We start from the raw sequence: 14,763 nt of genomic DNA, 5'->3' as shown, positions 1-14,763 counted from the left end.
TTACAGAGGCTCATCTCAGGAGTTTGCACTAGTTCATTAGTAGAGACAGTGTGTCAGGCAAGTGTTCTTGTGCATCCAGCTAGCCGTCCTTGTGACTCATGTTGCAAGCTGCAGTTTGGAAAGTCCTTGGCAAAAATTTTGGTTACAGTCATGTGTGCATAAAGCCCTTGAGAGAGTCTTTGTAATAGTTATTATCATAGGTATGTGTGCATGACAGCCCTCCCTTCTTAACCTCCCGGTTTTATTTATTTGCTGTATGTTTGTGTATTTATTTATTTTTTGAGACAGAGTCTTGCTCTGTCACCCAGGCTGGAGTGCAATGGTGCAATTACATCTCACTGTTGCCTCAACCTCCTGGGCTCAAGCGATCCTTCCATCTCAGCCTCCCAAGTAGCTGGGACTGCAGGTGTGTACCGCCATGCGCTAATTTTTTATTTTTTGTAAAGATGGCGTCTCACTATGTTGCCCACACTGGTCTTGAGGCTTCAAGTGATCCTCTTGCATTGGAAAGTGCTGGAATTACAGGCATGAGCCACTGTGCCTTCTGTGTGTTTTTTTTGTTGCTAGAGTCTGACGCACTGACTCCATTTTGATTCTGACAGCTTTCACAAAATCAGAAGTGGGACTAGAGAGGACCACCCAAATTTAATTGATGCTCAGTAGCAGAATTGTCAGAAGTTGACAACCATTTGCATATGGCAATGATGAGGGAGTTGGAGGTGTTGAGATGTATTCGGAGGTTAATGCTGAGTTTTGAACAAAAATATATATCTTTGCAACCAACACCACAATAAAGATATAAAACATTTCCAGGCTGGGTGCAATGACTTATGCCTGTAATTCCAGCACTTTGGGAAGCTGAGGCAGGCAGATCACCTGAGGTCAGGAATTCGAGATCAGCCTGGTTAACATGGTAAAGCCCGTCTCTACTAAAAAGACAAAAATTAGCCAGGTGTGGTGGCAGGCACCTTTAATCCCAGCTACTCGGGAGGCTGAGGCAGGAGAATTGCTTGAACCCAGGAGGCAGAGGTTGCAGTGAACCGAGATTGTGCCATTGCACTCTAGCCTGGGTGACAAGAGCAAAACTCTGTCTCAAAAAAAAAAAAAAATGATATAAAACATTGTCACTATCCCTCAAAAGTTTTCTTGTTCTCTTTCCAGTGAGCATCTGCCAATCCTGGGTCCAAGAATCCAGTGGTCTGTTTTCTGTCTTTGTATTTACATTTTCCTTTTCTAGATCTTATGTAAATGGAGTCATATGGAATGCACTCGTTCACTCAGCATAATGCTTTGAGATTCATTCATATTGTATGTATTGGGAGTTTGTTTCTCTTTTGTTGTTGAGTATAATTATCTGTTATAAAGATACACTATCCATTTACTTTTTGACAGACATTTGGGTTGTCTTTGGTTTTAACGCTTATGAGTAAAGCTGCTATGAATACTCATTTGCATATCTTTGTATGAACAAATAATTTCTGAGTGAATACTTAGGAGTAGAGCTACTGGGTCATATGGGTAATATGTGTTTAATTCTAGTAAATTTTCGAAATGTTTTCCAAATTAGTCATACTTTACATTCTCACCAGCAATGTATAAACACACATTGCATGTGTGAATGTAGAGACATCTACATTCTCTCTAATACTTGATATTGTCAGGGTTTGGTTTTAGCCATTAGTAGGTATGCAGTGGATGCCATTGTGGTTTTAATTTGCAATGATGTTGAGAATTTTTTCATGTCCTTATTGGTCATTCATACGCAATATCTTATCTTACGAAGGATCTGTTCAAATCTTTTGCCTTTTAAAAATAGTTTTGTTTCTTATTACTGAGTTTTAATAAATCTTTTTTTTTTGAGACAGAGTCTCACTCTGTCGCCCAGGCAGGAGTGCAGCGGTACAATCTCAGCTCACTGCAACCTCTGCCTCCTAGGTTATGGCAATTCTTGTGCCTCAGCCTCCCAAGCAGCTGAGATTACAGGTATACACTACCATGCCTGGCTAATTTTTGTATTTTTAGTAGAGATGGGGTTTAACCATGTTGGCCAGGCTAGTCTTGAACTCCTGATCTCAAGTGATCTGCCTGCCTTGGCCTCCCAAAGCGCCAGGATTACAGGCGTGAGCCACTGTGCCTGGCCAGAGTTTTAATTATTTAGATATTATGGATACAAGTCCTTTGTCAGATAAATATATTATGAATATTTTCTCCCTGTGATTTATCCTTTTTTTTTAAAAATGTCCCATGAAAAGCATAAATTTTTAATTTTCCTGAAGTTAAATCTATTTTTTGAAAATAGCTTTTGTCTTTTGCCTTTCCCAAGGTCATGAAGATGTTCTCCAGTGTTTTCTTCTAGCAGTTTTATCCATTTAGGTTTGGGTCTGGGATTATTTTGAGTTAAAGGTATGAGGTGAATATTTTGTGGCTAGCATAGGTCAGGGCTCTTATTGTCATTCCCATTTTAAAAATGAGAAAAATGAGACTGAGAGACTAAGCAACTTTCTTTGGGTCACACAGCTAGCAAGTATAGGGCAGGCATGGGAGTCAGGCAGCTGGACTCCAGAACATGGGCTTATAGCACCATACTATGATGCTACTCAGTTGCTCAGAAGTATTCTTCACAGGAGATGTGGCAGGAAGTACCTTATGCAGGATCCACTGTCTTAAAAGGATTTGTTTTTTTTAGAAGAAAATTTTTAAATTACGAAGAAACAGGGTTAGAAGAAACAGAAATTTTTTTTTTAAAGAATCAGAAAATAATTCCAAGTAGTCCTTTTTTCAGTCTTTTATATTGCTATTTATATACAAGTGTATCAAAACCTTGGCATGATTTAATTTCAAGTCGCCAATTTTGTTTTTATAACATTGGAAAGTTATGGTTACATTGCCAAATCTGGGTCTGCTTAATTTGACTTAAGAGTTTAATATGACTTAACACTGAAAGCTGACACTATCCTGAAATATATAATTTCATGCATATGATGACATTCAACATTCCAGTGCCAGGGTTTTTGTACTGTCTTTTGGTCAAGATTCTTTAAACTTTCAAAGAATCACTTTTAGGCTTACAAAAATAAATATTTGTTAAAATGTTCAATAAGTATTATATAAAACTAACAGCAAAAAGTATCTAGAAACCTGTCATGTGCAATAGTTTTCTTCCCAACTATCATTCCCATGGTCCCAAATAAATTTTAGAATCTAGCCCTATCCCCTTCCTAGACAAGCTGCATTCAACAATCTCCAAGAAACAAAATAAGATTGGAAGTTTAAGGACATGTACACAAGACATATATATACATATATATATATATATATATATATATATATTGTGCAATCTAAAAGAAGTATTTTGTAAAAAGTTATGGGCAAAATGTACAAGGGCCTGAACCTAGACTAATTGAAATAGCACTATAACAAATGACCTCAATACTGTCAAGTGCACCTACTTAATAATAGTTTTTGAACAAGGCACAATACACTTGAAAATATATTGCACTTCAGATAATGTTTGCTATCTTCCTATACATTGTAAAAAGATGGAGCATTTTGATCACTGCATTCTGGACACAAAATTAGCCCAGAATGCAATGTGGCAAAGGCATTTTAGTGGTGAACAATGCTCATCTTTGGCCAGATTTAGCATGAACGGACTATAAATACAACGGAAACCTATGCAACTAAAACTAACTAAATCTGCACTGTAGAGCAGAATTGAAACCTTGTACAGTTATGTTCACATTTCCAACCCCTGTGATCTCAAAGATTTCAGTTTGTTACTCTTCTGGAGCCGTTTTTTACAAAGCCGATAGTAAGCCAGTTTAACATCTCAATGCAGCTTAGGCAGAGTAATGTGAATTGGCATTTAAAATAAAGGCTGCTGCATTAATTCTTTCTGTTCATACCCTCTAGACCAAAAAACATTAACACTAGCATGTGTTATTAGATAAAAAATTATCCAGGGCCCTAATGAGTGCTGGTCATTGCTGTGATCAGCCATTCTACCATTTCAATTTCATTTATGGCAGGCATTTAAAAAGTCTAAGTAGATGAATTCTCCTAAAAACCTATTTTAAGCTATCAGACCTTTAAGCTTTCCCTGTAATAGTATGCCCACATTTGGCTAGCTCATTAACTAATTAATGATCTACCTAAACGTTGAAAGAGAAATTGCTGTATTTACTTGCATCGACTTTGAAAACAGTGCTTTGAATGTATGCTTGTATTCATACATCACCTCATCATGATTGAAATGGCTTGTTTAAAGACTATCAGTTTCTAAATACCTATCCAGGATAGAGTGAGCAAGTCAGAACTTCAATTTACTAATTCCACTAATATGCTTCAATACGTTTGTTGTTTGTTTTCCCTCAAAGTACAAGTATCAAAAGCCCTAATGCAGGTTACTGTATACGTTTTTCCTTATATTTAAGGATGAATTGATGATTCCTGTTAAGTTGTATCATACACGTGTGCCAAGGTTTGATATTAGCTCAAGTTCAGCAAATTAATTTTGTCAAAACAATTGACATTTTGAGTATTACTGAGCCAACAGGAATCAAAATAAAAAGTCTAAAGTTAAAGGCACAGCACATTAACAAACAAATGATCCTCAGTCACAAAATTATAAATGCAGTTTGGGGTTGGGGTAGGCGGGAGGGGAGTTAATCAAAACTATAGCAATGAAGTCTTCAAACCACCTTCTGAATGGGGCTGCTGATTGTTCCTTTCCCTTCTTCTTGTGAACTTGAGCTCCCTTAAAAAAATTTCAGTGGAAAATCACAGGTGGTAATGTACTGCGAGTTCTTGATACTACATGAGGTATAGTCTGGCTAAGTTACATATGGTTTCCATATTAGCTTGTTTGGCAGGGTGACCTACTGAAAAGCAGGCTCAGTTACCCCACCAGTAAACCCCATGGGAGTTATAATTTCCTCCATCTCCATCACTGTTGTAAAAGCCTCCATAGCCACCTCCACCGAATCCTCTGCTGCTGCTGTGGCCACCTCTGCCACTGTGGCTGCTGCTTATGGGGCTGCTGCTGAAGCTGGAACTGCTGTCACTGCTACTTTGTTGGTAGTCTCTGGCACCAAACACTTCACTAAATCTGAGACTCTTAGGACATACACAACTGCTACCCTTGTAGTGTTCATAAGCCATGTTTTCTAACCAAGATGGCACTTCCTGTTTAGCTTCAACAAGAAGAACCAACAAATTCTTATTAATATTTATGTTCCTCTAGTTAAAGAATAAGGTTGCCAGGCCAAGGTTCCCTACACGTCCTGTATGACCAACGTGATGTACATATTCTTCAGTATCACTTGGCAAGTCAAAATTGATAACATGTTTCACATTTGAAATGTCCAGTCCCCTTGCTGCTACTGCTGTAGCCACTAGAATTGAGCCTTTTCCTGAGTGGAACTGGTGAAGGGCCTCTTCCCTATCTCCATGGATACTTGCACATGCGTATCCTTCATGGCATAAAAAATCCTCCAGAGAATCTGCACCCTTTTTGGTCTCCACAAACACTAAGGTCAGTGAATGCTTGCCTGTTGCATTTAGGAGGTCAGGTAGAAATGACCATTTGTCTGATTCTTCCGCCCAAACTACTTGTGCATGATGTTTTCAGAGGTAGAGCCAACTCTTCCTACAGCCAAGAAGATATATTCATTAAAGAAATCACGAGTCAGCGTCTGTATTTTCGAAAAGTAGCACTAAACATCATAGTGTGGCGGACACCCTTTGGAGGCATAGCATCTGTTCAACTATTCTGTGTATCTGAAGCTCAAACCCCATATCCAACATCCGATCAGCTTCATCTAACACCAAGTATTTGCAAAAGTCGAATCCAATCTTTCTTCTTCCATCATATCCATCAGACATCCTGGAGTGGCTACTAACAAGTGGCATCCACGTTCCAAGTCTAGAATCTGCTGACCAATATTGGCACCATCAAAAACTACCCAAGGACAAACTCTAGATCGGTATGAAAATTTTCTGGCTTCCTCACAGATCTGTATTGCCAACTCTCTTGTTGGTGCTAATACCAAGAAGATTGAGTATTGCTTGCAGTGCCCATACCTTCCATTTTCCTTCATGGCCCTCAAAGCCTTGCCTGGATCATCTGAATAACTCTGACTCAAGATGGGCAAGAGAAGTGCTGCAGGTTTTCCAGACCCTGTTTGGGCACAAGCCATCAAATCTCTTTTTTCTTTAATAATAAGAATAGCATGCATTTGCACTGGAGTCAGGTGAGTATGAGTAAGCTCAATGTTTCCCATGAAAATTTCTCCCATCTCAACATCACTGAAACTTTCAGTATGTGGAGGGCAGTTGCAGCTTGTTGCCTCTATTGGAATGTCATATTTCTCAAAATTAATCTCAGTGTTGCCTCCAGAGAAGAGTTCCTGTTCCAAGTGTTCACTTGGTGGGAGTGGTTTTGACCAATCATCTTCATCTGATTTGCCACACCAGCGACTGTTTCCACCACGTCCAAATTTTCCAAAGCCACTTCTGTCACCACGGCTGTCAAGGCCGTCATAATCACTCTGTCCACGATTATCAAACCTTCCCCTCGATCCACTTCCATGAACACTGAAGAAGCTAGACTTCACTACTGCTTGAATCACTACGAGATCCAAAACTGCTATATGCATCCTTATCTTTGCTAGAACTCCACCCTGAACTCTTTATCGTAGAAACCTTTAGTAGCTTCTTGATTCCTTAAATGAGGAGGAATATAGTGCCCTTTGCTGGCTGTACTTCCGCCACTCTGATTATCTGAAGAGTTCAGGTCTAGGCCTGCAAACTGTTGGTCCAGCCCGAGCGCATTTTCCATCTCCACATGACTCATCCCTGGAGAGTACCGAGACCTCGGAGTCTTCCGTTGCTGAGCGAGTGTTTACTCCACCGCCAAGGCCCTCTCACGGGAGCAGTAGCTCTGGAGCGGCGCGGCCACTGATCTAACACAGCCGCTCCAACGCCTGCTACGTCATCACGTCAGCGCGTACAACGTGTGCCCTCCCTCTCACGCCGCAATCCCCGCCGCGGCAACTTCTGCCTGGCTTCTGCGCGCTCCCTTGGGCCTAACCTCTCGGGATTTCATCCTCAGTCCAGTCACCCTTTGCCGTCCAACCTTGGAGCTCAGGGCGCTGAATGCTGTCCTAGTTCTATTGAGGTATATTTCTGCTCTCTGCTAAAACCCTAGTCTCGGCCTCGGAGTTCTTGAGATTTCGCGAGAACTTGCTTCTCCCGCTTTCTGCCACCTAGGAGGCCTGAAAATGTTAACCTAGGGCTCATTCGTATTTCCTGTTGTTGTTGTTTTTTATAACATTTTTCAATTTCCTTAATTTCTTCATTGACCTACTGGTCATTCAGGAGCATATTTTCCAATTTCCATGTGTTCGTGTAGTCTCCCAAATTCCTTTTTAGGAGACTTAATTTTGTTATTAATTTTTAGTTTTATTCCATTGTGGTCAGAGAATATTATTTCAGTTTTTTTTGAATGTTTTAAGACTTGTTTTGTGACCTAATACATGATCTATCCTCGAGAATGATATATATGCTGATGAAAAAAATGTGTATTCTGGAGCTATTGGATGAAATGTCTGTAAATATCTATTAGGTCCATTTATGCTATAACATAGATTAAATCTAATGTTTCTGTGTTGATTTTCTGTCTGGAAGATCTGTCCAATGCTGAAAGAGGGGTGTTGAAGTCTACAGCCATTATTACATTGGGGTTTAATATAATTTAGCTCTAATATTTGCTTTATACATCTAGATGCTTCAGTGTTTAGTGCATATATGCTTACAATTATTATATCCTCTTGCTGAATTGACTCCTTTATCATTACATAGATAAATCTAGACTTCTATTGTGGCTTTGAAAAATTATTTGTATTTTTTGTTTTCTGAGATAGGGTTTTGCTCTATGCCCAGGCTGAAGTGCAGTGGTGCAATCATAGCTCACTGCAGCCTCAGACTCCTGGGCTGAAGCTATCCTCCTGCCTCAGCTTCCTGAGTAGTTAGGACTGCAGGTGTGCCCTACTACAGCTAGTTTTTAAATTTTTTTTGTAGAGACAAGGTCTTACTATGTTGTCCAGGCTATTCTCAAATTCCTGACTTCAAGTGATCCTCCTGCCTTGGCCTCCCAAAGTGTTGGGATTATAGGCATGAGCCACTGTGCCTGGCTTATTGTGGTTTATTTTGGTGATATCAGCAATTTTATGAAAATGGATCTGATAAGGTTTACCTATTATAGAGGATAAAATGAGACTTTATATTGTATTTATCTTTAATTTCTTTTGATTAAATGATTAGAAATTCCTATTAGTGAAAATGAGAATGTTTAGCTTATAATTTTCAATCTTGAGAAATGATGGGAATGCTGAAACTCGTGTTTTTTTTTTTTTTTTTTTTTTTGAGACGGAGTTTTGCTATTGTTGCCCAGACTGGAGTGCAATGGCACGATCTCGGCTCACCGCAACCTCCGCCTCCTGGGTTCAAGCAATTCTCCTGCCTCAGCCTCCCAAGTAGCTGGGACTACAGGCACGCACCATCGTGCCCAGCTAATTTTTGTATTTTTAGTAGAGACGAGGTTTCACCTTGTTGACCAGGATGGTCTCGATCTGTTGACTTCGTGATCCACCCGCCTCGGCCTCCCAAAGTGCTGGGATTACAGGCTTGAGCCACCGCGCCCGGCCGAAACTCGTGTTTTAAATATAAAGTCAGTCCTAGTTTCTTTAACAAGGGCATGAAAAGAAAGGGATGAGAACTGTTGCAAATTGGATTATCTGGAAGCAGATGCCGACACACGGTTTGGGTGCAGGAAGATTGGTAAGGAGCAGTGCCTATAAAGGGAGGGCTAGTGGGAAAAGACCCATTGCGATGCAGGCCTGGCAAAACCTTAGCAAACCGAGAGTGGCTCTGTGAGCAAATATTGTTGATCAGAGTTGTTCTGTGTCAGGCCAAAAGCTGAACCTTTTTACCCCTCCCTCCTCGATCACTGAATGTCGGTTGCTCGGAGAAAGGTGTGACCTCAGTGCTCCGCAGCTGATGCTGACATTGAAGGAGCTGAGAGCTGGAGGCTGTCTGCTGACCCCATGCCTTGCAGTTGGCCGCAGGTTGTTCTTGAAGGATATCTCGGGGATGCCCCTCCATGGCTACCTCAGGAACCATTACAGATTAAGAAATTATGTGATTTTTGAGATGGAGTTTCACTCTTGTTACCTAGGCTGGAGTGCAATGGCGCGATCTCAGCTCACCACAACCTCCGCCTCCTGGGTTTAAGCAATTCTCCTGCCTCAGCCTCCCAAGTAGCTGGGACTATAGGCATGCGCCACCATGCCCAGCTAATTTTTGTATTTTTTAGTAGAGATGGGGTTTCACCATGTTGACCAGGATGGTCTCGATCTCTTGACCTCGTGATCCACCCGCCTCGGCCTCTCAAAGTGCTGGGGATTATAGGTGTGAGCCAAGATTAAGAAATTCTTAAGGGATATCAGTCAAGTACTGAGGATTCCTGGTTCCAACAAACAACCAAGATACTATTTTTTTTTTTTTTTTTTGAGACAGAGTTTCGCTCCTGTTACCCAGGCTGGAGTGCAATGGTATAATCTTGGCTCACTGCAACCTCTGCCTCTTGGGTTTAAGCAGTTCCCCTGCTTCATCCTGCCGAGTAGCTGGGATTATAGGTTTGTGCCACCACACCCAGCTAGTTTTTGTATTTTTAGTAGAAACGGGTTTTCACCGTGTTGACCAGGCTGGTCTTGAACTCCTGACCTCAGGTGATCCACCTGCCTTAGTCTCCCAAAGTGCTGGGATTACAGGCATGAGTCACCTTGTCTGGCCCAAGATACTTTTGAGACAATTGCGAGAATATTAGTATAGACTGGGTATCCAATGATAGTAAGGGATTAGTGTTAATTAAAATTTTTTTTTAACATTTTTATTATATTTTAAGTTCTGGGGTACATGTGCAGATCGTGCAGAATTGTTATATAGGTATACACATGCCATGGTGGTTTGCTGCATCCATCCCCTTGTCATCTACATTAGGTTCTTTTCCTAATGTTATCCCTCCCCAATACCCCCATCCCCTGCTATCCCTCCTCTATCCCCGCTACCCCCAACAGGCCCTAGTGTGTGATGTTCCCTTCCCTGTGTACGTGTGTTCTCATTATTCAACAACTGCTTATGGGTGAGAACAAGCGGTGTTTGGTTTTCTGTTCTTGTGTCAGTTTGCTGAGAATGATGATTTCTAGCTTCATCTGTGTCCCTGCAAAGGACATGAACTCAACCTTTTTTCATGGCTGCATAGTATTCCATGGTGTATATATGCCAAATTTTCTTTACCCAGTCTATCATTGATGGGCATTTGGGTTGGTTGCAAGTCTTTGCTATTGTGAACAGTGCTGCAGTAAACATACGTGTGCGTGTGTCTTTGTAGTAGAACGATTTCTAATTCTTTGTGTATATAACCAGTAATGGGATTGCTGGGTCAAATGGTATTTTTAGTTCTAGATCCTTGAGGAATCGCCACTCTGTCTTCCACAATGGTCAAACTAATTCATACTCCCATCAACAGTGTTAACTTTTTTATTGGGGATTGAGAAAACATGATGTTTATATTCACACAACCAACACTTCTGACACTAGATGTGTGGGTTTTTTCCCCGCCACATCAAGCAATTGTTCAACTCTTTGGACTCCAGCTGGGTGTACGGCAACTTAGTCTAATTCTGAGACTATCTACCTGAAGTTAGCATCAGATCCCATAAGTTAAAGGGCTTGGTTCCTCAAGATTGGCCCTTCTTCAGATGTTAATCGCACGTCTGGGGCTCCTGCAGTTCTGAATGACCAGCTGTAAATTGGAGGTTCCCATAGCAAGTTTGATAGTTTGCTACAATGGCTCACAGAATTGAGGGAAACACTTTACTTATGTCTAGTGGTTTATTATAAAGGATGCAGCTCTAGAAAACTAAAGAGAAGAGGTGCAGAGGGCAAGGTATGAGGCAGGAGAGTGGTTCATGTCTCTTCTCTTCCCCGTCTGGGCATGCCACCCTCCCAGCACTTTGATGTATTCCCCAACCTGGAAGCTCATCAGATTTCATTATTCAAGTGTTTTTATAGCACTTACTCTTCAGTCTACCCCTTTCCAGATACTTCATTAGCATAAACTCAAGTGTGTTCTAAAGAACTGCTTTATGGTTCTTTAAAGAACCATAAATGTCTAAAAGACATTCCTGTTGTTCAGGAAATTCTAAAGATTTTATGAGTTTTGTGCCAAGAAACAGGGTACCAGATAGCTTTATTATACTACAGGTGTGATGATGGAATCATGGTTATGTAAGCAAATGTTCTTTGTGAGTGATATATCCTGAAGTATATGGTGGTAGAAAGAGATGCCTAGGAATGTGCTCCAGTAACACAACAGCAATATAAGTGGAGGACTGATAAATAAAACAAGAATACTAAATTGTTGATAGCTGCTAAAACTAGAGATGGGCTCAAAGTGGTTCTCTTTAGTATTCTACTTATGTGTGTATTTGGAAATTTAAAACGTAATGAAAAGATAAATATAGGAAAACACATGAAATAAATATAAATTATAATGAATGTGATATAAATGTGTAAAAAATAAATGTATAAAAATATTAAAACATAATAAAAAATTGAATAAATACCAAAGACCATTTAAGATAATACCTCTTTGATAAAAGAGGTAACATGGGCTGGGCGTGGTGGCTTATGCCTGTAATCCCAGCACTTTGGGAGGCTGAGGTCAGAGGATTACTTGAAGCCAGAAGTTCAAGACCAGCCTGGGAAACAAAGTGATACCTTCTCTCTACAAAAAATTTTAAAAATTAGCTAAGTGTGGTGGTGAATGCCTGTAGTCTCAGCTACTTAGGAGGTTGAGGTGGAGGGATTGCTTGAGCTGAGGAGTTTGAGTCTGCAATGAGCAGGGATTGTGCCACTGCACTCCAACCTGGGTGACTGAGCAAGACCCAGTCTCAAAAAAAAAAAAAAAAAAAAAAAGAATTATCATAATAAATAGTGGGCATCTATTATTGGGTGTCTTTCATATGCTAGAATTCAACAGGTAAATCCAGAGTAAACTAAATTTTGAGTATCATGAAGATCTGCCCTGGAGATAAAGCATCCTTCAGTGTCAGCTGATAGCTTTCAGTGGAGTGTGAAGATTTTCCTGTTGAGTGTGGCCAAATGAATAACTGAGAAAGGACATACTGGAAGATCAGGAAGTTTGTAAGGCAGGACAGAAAGTAAACTACTGAGAGCATTTTTGAGAGCATCCAGACACATACCAGGTGCTTTACATACATTGTCTTTCTTAATTCTCACAGTCACCATCCCATGCTATTATTTACATTTTCTAGGATTCACAGTTTGCGGGTTGGGATATTAAGACCCAGATATGGCTCGGCGTGGTGGCTCATGCCGGTAATCCCAGCCCTTTGGGAGGCCGAGGTGGGTGGATCACGTGAGGTCAGGAGTTTGAGACCAGCCTGGCCAACATGGTGAAACTCCGTCTCTACTAAAAATAGAAAAAATTAGCTGGGCGTGGTACCGGCACCTGTAATCCCAGCTACTTGGGAGGCTGAAGCAGAACAGTCTCTTGAACCTGGGAAGTGGAGGTTACAGTGAACCGAGATCACGCCACTGCACTCCAGCCCGGGCGACAGAGCCAGACTCCATCTTGGGGGAAAAAAAAAAAGAGACTCAGATATTTGGGAGCTCATCCAAGTATTAGTTGGGATTGCAAGTTAGGTTGTGTTGGGCTCTGAGGCTCTTGCACTGGGTCACTGGAGTTCAGAGCTGGCACTTCTCTGGCTCCTGGGGAATCTGGCAGCATGCTTGGGGTAGTATATTCTCTCTCTCCTGGAAAAGCAAGCTGCACAGGTCTTCCCATGGCTACTGGGTGGACCCACAGAGCTTCACAGGCCTGGGATGGCTCTTTTTGCTGATGACACTCCTGCCTAACTCCTGGAACTAGAAAAATTAGAAGAGAAGACAGAGAACAATACTATTCTGAATTTTAATTAGAAGTTCTGAGTGTTTCCTCTTCCTAAGGGCTTTCTCTCTCATTGTCTCTCTCTCTCTTTTCACTTATCTGCCCGTTTGTAATGGTTAATTTCATGTGTCAACTTGACTGGGCTCAGGGATGCTCAGATAGCTGGTAAAGCATTATTTCTGGCTGTGTCTGTGAAGATGTTTCCCAAAAACATTAGCGTTCGAATCAGTAGACTGAGTAAAGATCAGCCCTCACCAAAGTGACTGAGCATCATCTAATCTATTGAGGGCCCTGCTAGAAAAAAAAGGTGGAGGAAAGGTGAATTCACTCTCTGCTTGAGCTGGAACATCTATCTTCTGCCCTTGGGCATGAGCACTCCTGGTTCTGATGCCCTCACACTCAGGCTGGAATTACACCATCAACTTTCCTGGCCTCCAGCTTGCAGACAGCAGATTGTGAGACTTCTCAGCCTCCATAATCTCATGGACCAACCTTTCTTACCAAATCTTTTTCTAGAGATCTCTCTTAAGTTTCTTACTAGGTCTGTTTCTCTGGAGAACCTGACTAATACACTGTCTTCAGGTAATACCCTTTGCAGTATATTGTCTGCCAGTATATTGGGAGTATACTGGTCTCCATTATAAGCTGTATAACAAGTTTGGAAGAGGATTACAAGGGAGTTTTATCAACAGATAGCTGTGGTGTTCAATTTGGTGGCATGTGTATTAAAATTGGACTGATTGCTTTATGGCTGAATGTGGAGGTGCCAGGAATCAGGCTTTGAGCTGCACAGCAATGACATGGCCAAGTGCATGCCTTAAGAGGCAAAAAATTATAATTACAGAGATTAGCATGGCCCCAGTGCAAAGATGACACACAAATTTGTGAAGTATTCCATTTAAAAAATAAAAATAAAAAAAGAGATAGCTTTTATAGTGGACAGTGGATTTTATGAAAGAGAATGGATTTTTTTTTTTTTTTTTTTTGAGATAGGGTCTCGCTTTGTCACCCAGGCTGGAGTGCTGTGGCACAATCTTGGCTCACTGCAGCGTTGACCTCCTGGGCTCCAGTAATCCACCCGCCTCAGCTTCTCAAAGTGCTGGGATTATAGGCATGAACCACAGCACTCAGCCACAGCTGTGGATTCTTAAAGACAGAGACTTAAAAAATGTGTGTGTGTATGTGCGCATGCACATATGTGGAGGGAAGGGGGAAGAACTGATCCTTTTCTACATCCAGATTATGGGATACTCCGGATGAGGACAGAGAAAAGGAAAAAATCAGGGAGGGCAAGTTTCTTCCTCGAGTTCACATCTAACGTCATTTGCAATGAAAAGAGCAAAGGAGTGGTGGCATTGAACGTGAACTGAAGGGAAAGCGTACCTTTGCAGACGATATTGGAAGAGTTGTTCAGGACCACTTTAAGTAAAAACAAGACCCTTGTAAGGCAGCTGAGGCTTCCCAAGCAGCAGTGCCCACTGTGGGTCTGCATGGTGAGGTAAGTGGGGCTTGGAATCAAACTGCAAGAAAATCCTAGTATTAGGGCCTTGATGTTGATCCTGATTGACTTTGGTATATTCCCAAGCCCCGAGTACCTTATCAGAAGTCCTTTCTGCAGCTCATGGCCATGGCTGAGGAATCCTGGGAAAAAAGCCTTAGTAATCAATTGACACTGAAAGTGTGTTCAGATGATTTTGCTTTATGGCTGACTGTGGAGGTGCCAGGAATCA

General features: G+C 41.2%; 2 pseudogenes across 1 annotated transcript; one reads left to right on the top strand and one right to left on the bottom strand.

Annotated features, from left to right (window-relative positions):
• Nucleotides 1-4,558: 4,558 nt before the first annotated feature.
• Nucleotides 4,559-6,894, bottom strand: LOC116532013 (annotated as a pseudogene). Its single transcript, XR_004260676.1, has one exon. The product of XR_004260676.1 is annotated as an ATP-dependent RNA helicase DDX3X pseudogene (transcript).
• Nucleotides 6,895-13,846: 6,952 nt separating this feature from the next.
• On the top strand, nucleotides 13,847-13,937 carry LOC116536025 (annotated as a pseudogene).
• Nucleotides 13,938-14,763: the final 826 nt, after the last annotated feature.

The sequence above is a fragment of the Sapajus apella genome, unplaced genomic scaffold (assembly GCF_009761245.1).
Source record: "Sapajus apella isolate SASKATOON/1434 unplaced genomic scaffold, GSC_monkey_1.0 scaffold3, whole genome shotgun sequence".
Lineage (NCBI taxonomy): Eukaryota > Metazoa > Chordata > Mammalia > Primates > Cebidae > Sapajus > Sapajus apella.
The sequence above is the reverse complement of the archived record's forward strand: the minus strand, read 5'-3'. Positions and strand labels throughout refer to the sequence as shown.